At 40.0% G+C, this 6,142-nt stretch overlaps 1 pseudogene; it reads right to left on the minus strand.

Annotated features, from left to right (window-relative positions):
* Positions 1-610: 610 nt before the first annotated feature.
* LOC130018301 (uncharacterized) lies at positions 611-707 on the minus strand (annotated as a pseudogene).
* Between the last annotated feature and the right edge of the window lie 5,435 nt (positions 708-6,142).

Raw genomic sequence — 6,142 nt, forward strand, 5'->3', positions numbered from 1 at the left:
GATTTCTTCTCTAAGTCAATGGTTGTTCATTACTTCCCTTAAATAAAATATTTCCTTGCTGAGCTTTAGTCTGTTTGATCTATTGAGAAGTGACAAAGTAGTGTTGAAATCTCCAACTAGTTTTGTGTTGCTATCAATGTTTTTCTTTAAGTCTATTAGAAGTTGTTTATAAGTATTTTGCTGGTCTGTCATTAGGAGCATATACATTGAGGAGGATGAGTTCTTTCTGATATACAGATCCCATGATCATTAAGAAATGACCTTCACTGTCTCTTATTACCCTTAGCCTTAAGTCCATGTGGTCTGATACTAGTATGGCCACTCCAGCTTTGTGGAGGTGTTCTTTTCTTGAAGAATTGTTTTCAGACTTTTACTTTGAGCCCATGGTTGCTTTGATTGTTCAGATGTGTTTCTTGCAGGCAGCAGAATGTTGGGTTCAGTTTTCTAATTCATTTTTCCATTCTATGCCTCTGAATTGGCACATTTAGTCCATTGACATTGAGAGGGATTGTTGTGATGGGGATTTGTGCTATCTTTATGTAGAAATTTTGTACTTGTGGGGATTGGGGTTGTCTTAGCTTAAAGTAGCCCTGTTAATTGTTCTTGCAACAAAAATATGGAACGCTTTACAAGATTGCATGTCATCTCTGTGCAAGAACCATGCTAATCTCTGTATCATTTCAATTTTAGTATATGTGTTACCAAACCTAGTATGAGTTAATTTTTCCATATTTTTCTCTTCTTATTAGTTGGAGTGTTGTCCTTACTCACTCCTATGTCAGACAGTGATTCCTAATCAAGGAATGTATTTCAAAGCAGCTTGAATAAATAGATTTCGAACTTTAATGTCCCAGAAAGAAAAATATGGTTTTTACCATATTATTTTTTACCATACCCACGGCATCAGTTTTACAAAATAATTCTTTTGGAAGATGGTATATGAGTCTTGTTTAATGCCCTTCCCTGAAACCTTCATTACGACCATTAAACTAGAGCCTCTTGCTGTTCTCACCTCAGTCCCGTGTACATCTCCAGAAAAAGGTGGATGGTGTTGTCTGCACTTTGACCGCCTTGATTGTAAGTAGGAATTTTTCTCCTGAAGGAAGAGGTGAGGAGCATATTGATGATTTCATTCCACCTTATTACAAGTTCAACTTGAACGGAAGGTGCGACTCATGAGGCTCCTGTAAAGGACAGATTAAAGGGTTTCAGTGAAGTTTAATGGCCAACACACATTAACAACACAGATGACTCAAAGTAGCCTGTGTGCATCTTTGTGTATAGTGAGTTTCATATCTACTGATAGTGATTCTCAGTCATGACACACGGGCAAAAGTTTCCAAGGATTCCAAGGTTCTTGATTTTCTGAGGCACGATTGTGAATGGGATTGCTTTTTCATGTCACTTTCTTCTCACTCATTATTTGCATATAGAAAAGCCATCGACTTTTGGGTATTGAGTTTATAGCCTGCAACTTTACTATAAAACTCTATTGTTTCTAGGATTTTTTTTGGTAGAGGTTTTAGTATTATCTAAATATAGTAGGATATCTTCTGTGAATAGTGAGAGCTTATTTCTACCTTTCATAAATGAAAAACCCTTAATATCTTTTTCTTATCTAATTTCTATTGCAAGTACTTCCAGTACTACATTGAACAGAAGTGCCAAAATGAATTTGTACTTAGCACTTTCTGTCTGTAAATTTCTATGCTAAGAACAGTGGAATAAACTGTGATATCTTAGTAATTTACAAGTAAATTATGAAGACAGATAATATAAAAGAATTTCTTTGTATAAATTTCCAAAATGTATAGCTTTCATTAAATATATTAAGAATAAATCGTAGGTCTTGACTATACCATGAAGATTATTTCCCTGTTAGAAGTTACCCTTCTAAAATGCAATAAAATGACACATTTTGAAAATGTTGATTATTTGTTCATTAACTCAATGAATATTTGTTAGTCTGGTGGTGCAGTGCCTCCAGGAAGTCAACCTGTACCCTCAAGTGAGTGCATCAACAGTCTGATGGTGTCTTCATGCTTCCTGATAACCTCAAATTGCCAGTGTGCCTCTGGCTGGATCCCAACACCTCAGGACTGTTTCCCGAGAAATTAAACTCCCGAAAGATATGTGGGAGCCATGTTCACAAACCAACCCTGGCTCTCTATACAAGCTAATGGATTGGTCTTGTTTCAGAGACCCATAAACAAATCTTGAAAGATATCAAAAGCCACAGTTGACCTTGGACCTGCAAAAGGCTGAACACACTAGGGTAAATCGGAGGGAGGCAGGTTAGTTTGGTGCCCACCCAACCAGAACCCAGTGCAGCCACTTGCTCCCACAATCCAAAATCGCCACTATGCCCTCGTCTGGTTTTCACCGTCTCAGGATGGCTCTCACTGAAATATAACAGCTGAAAATTCGGATATGCGGGTTTTGTGACAGAAATCTCCAGGTTTTCTCTGGGTCACGATGGGCATCCCACCCCCACTGCCCTGTACTTATGGAAGCCTCAGCAGTCATTTCCATACCTCAAAGCTACTCCAGCCTTACCTTCCTGATAAAAATACTAAATTCCTTGAACAAACATGATGACCTCTTAGTACCTGTACGAGACCCATAATGCACAAAATAAAAAGGAGACAGAGAGAAAGAATTAAAGAGCCTGCCATAGAGACAGGCTGGGGGTGGGGGTAGGGTGTTGGGGGATGGTTTTAGGGAACCAGGAACATTGGTGGTGGGAAATGTATACTAGTGGAGGGATGGATGTTGGATCGTTGTATGACTGGAAGCAAATTATGGATAGATTTGTAATGGTCTATCTCACAGATACTCAATAAAACATTAAAAATATATATCCTTAATTTGTACCTCAGACTACTGATAGAAATTTAAACCCCAGCATGTCTATTTTTGTGTTCTGTGTAGGAAAAAAATGTTACTCAACTGTGTGCCAATAGTTTGAAGAATGCTAAACCCAAAGATGACTGTCTTTGGCATGAATACTGTAATTGCAGCTACGTTATGTTTTAGAATCAGTTCGTGGACAAGACGTCAAGAGGAGCAGTGGCAAAGTGCATCAGTGTTGAATGGATAAATAATGTTTGAGGAGCTTGCAAGGGAGACGGAAAGATTTGGCATGAGAAGAGGGAAGAAACAGAAGAGTGAAGTACTAATAAGTATGATGAGAAAAATGCAAGGGAGGACATTTCCTGGCAAGTGTCACACTCTGTTGAGCTTTTGGTAAGGATAAGAATTAGGAAGTATCTTTCCCATTTAGTGGTAAAAAGGTAACTATGATGGGTGAATTTAAAATTTACTTTAACAATTAGAATCACTAAGAGATACACAGTTACAAAGTTGCTCATAATTGAGTTTCAGTCATCTAACGTTCTAGAACCTTTCCAGTATATTGGAGGCATTTTTGAAGGAATATCCCTGTTGCGAAGACTAGGGTATCTGAATCTTAACACATTTCACCAAATATATGATCTGTATTCATATGATTTACACTTTCTCCCCTGCTCTTTATGTTTTCATGCAATATTTCTTTGTGAACCTCACCTCAAGTGAGGGTCCCTATTTAAGACAAGTACATGTTTCTGGGGCATTATATATTTTTTGGTTGCTGTGAGAGTCTCTAAAACAATGCTCAGGAGGTGTAGGGGTCCCACAGACAATTCTCAGAAAACGTGGCCATGGTGCTTGGGGTCCTCCGAGGTTATACAGCCTTTGATACTCTGGCAATCAGTGGTGCTGGGAGTCAAATTAAGTGCTTGTGAGGCAATTTCTATAATCACTACACTATCTCCTGCGGCCCTGGGTATTGGATTGATGTCAGCATTCTGAAGTCCTCCCTTTTGTCAGAAAGCAAAGACTCAAGCAGGAGAAAGTGGAAGAGACTTTAGGGTTTAGCTAGGTTGACTGTGTAGATAGTGATACCATTAAGATTGGAACAGAAAGTAAAAATAAAACAAGAGCCCCGCTCCTTTTTCCGCTGAACTGGACACCCTCCACAGGGGGACACCTGCGGGGGACACCTGCAGCAGCTCCATGGGACTGTCCATCACCTAATCAGTTCCTCCCTTCCAGGTGGGTAGGGGGAACACAAACCAGTTCCACTGCTCCTCACCCCCAGCCAGGAGCCTTTTCCTGCAGAAATGGACACCTTCCAGCAGGGGACACCTGCAGCAGCTCCATGGGATTTTCCATCGCCCCTCCTCCATTCCAGAATCCTGGGTGGGAGTGACCCTGGGATGGGCCAGGGCCGTGGCCACCATGTAGGGGCGTGGCCTCCCAGAAGTGGGCGTGGCCTTCTCCTGGGTGGACAGCCGCCGTTATATTTCCCAATCTGGGCACTCTGTACTTTCATCCCTCACTTTGTCGCCTAATACCGACTAAAAATTTCTGACCACCTCTACTAGAATACAACAACATCCCACTTGCCTACTCCATTTCTAACAAAAGACCTGTATGAAATGTGCTGTACAAGCTCAAAACTAAAAAGTACCTCCTCCAAAGCTTCACTCAATGTCCGTTTTAAAACAAAGAATAAGGCCTGATTGAGAAGATGGTCAGTATCTAGAAAGGGTTGGCTACCATCGACCAACCTTATCCAAAATCCTTTCCCATGATAAGAGGGAACAGTACCTGTGATTTCAGGGGTCTACCTCTAGGTAACCAAAACAATATGAAGAAACAGCGCAAATCTCCACCACAAGGAGAATATGAAGAAAAGAATCCCGAACCCTCAATCGAGGTTGTTCACAATTGCACTCTCTTTGATAAAGAAATTCAGGATAAAATGCAGAGGGTGTTCAAGGATCTACTCAAAGAATCAATGGAAGAGATATCCAAAGACTAAAAGAAGAAATGAAAGAAACAATAGAACAGATAGTCAAGAAAATACAGGAAGAAAAGAGAACAGAATTAAAAATAGCTACAAAAAGAAGAGTTACAAATAAAGTATTCAGTGGATGAAATTAAAAAGTCAGTAAGTACCCTTAGCAATAGGATAAGTGCAGCTGAAGAGAGGATCAGCAAGCTTGAAGATGAGCAACAGAAATCCCATCGGGAACAACAAGCAATAGAAAAAGACCTCAAAATGGCTCTAAGTAGAATCAGAGACCTAGGGGATGACACCAAGAGGAACAACATTAGAATCATTGGAGTACCAGAAGGACAGGGAGACAACCCCAATGAAAAAGCTAGAGTCAAAGAAATCATTGCTCAAAAGTTCCCAGAGTTAAGGAAAGCAGACATCCAGATCCAAGGAGCCAGAAGGGTATCAGCTAAAGGAGACTCCACAAAAAAACACTCCAACGCATATCATAGTCAGAACGATGGATGCTGTGGAAAGAGACACAATATTACAAGCAGCAAGGTCAAAGAAGGAAATTACATACAAAGGATCACCCCTTAGATTCACAGCAGACATATCAGTGGAAACCCTCCAAGCCCGAAGGCAATGGTGGGATATTGTGAAAAAAATTCAATGAAATGAACGCCTCACCAAGAATACTCTATCCAGCTAAACTCTCACTCAAATTTGATGGAACGATACATCACTTTGTAGATAAACAAAAGCTCAGGAACTTCATAAACTCAAAACTAAATCTAAATGAAGGACTAAAGGGGCTCCTGTAAGATAAGAAGGAAAACACGTGTAAACACAATCAACTCCTACAGGAAGATGGCACAAAACCCCATGACAATAATCTCCCTTAATGTCAATGGTCTAAATGCACCTACCAAGAGACACAGAGTGGCAAAATGGATCCAGAAACTGAAACCAACATTCTGCTGTCTACAAGAACCTCATCTGAAGAATCAGAGCAAACACAGACTCAAAGTGAAAGGATGGAAAACAATCCTGCAAGCAAACAGCTCCCTCACAAAAGCTGGGGTGGCCATACTAGTATCCAACAACATTAATTTCAGGCTGAAAAACATTAGAAGGGACAGCGAAGGCCACTTTCTCTTCATCAAGGGATACATACAACAGGAAGAAATCATATTCTTAAATGTATATGTACCTAATGAAGGAACAGCTAGATACTTAAAACAACTGCTAAGAGAATTTATCTTTAAATTCTGTCCTCTTGGACAGTGCTATCTACACAATAGTAGATGGAGACTT

Source organism: Sorex fumeus, unplaced genomic scaffold (assembly GCF_029834395.1).
Source record: "Sorex fumeus unplaced genomic scaffold, SorFum_2.1 ptg000254l, whole genome shotgun sequence".
Taxonomy (NCBI): Eukaryota; Metazoa; Chordata; class Mammalia; order Eulipotyphla; family Soricidae; genus Sorex; species Sorex fumeus.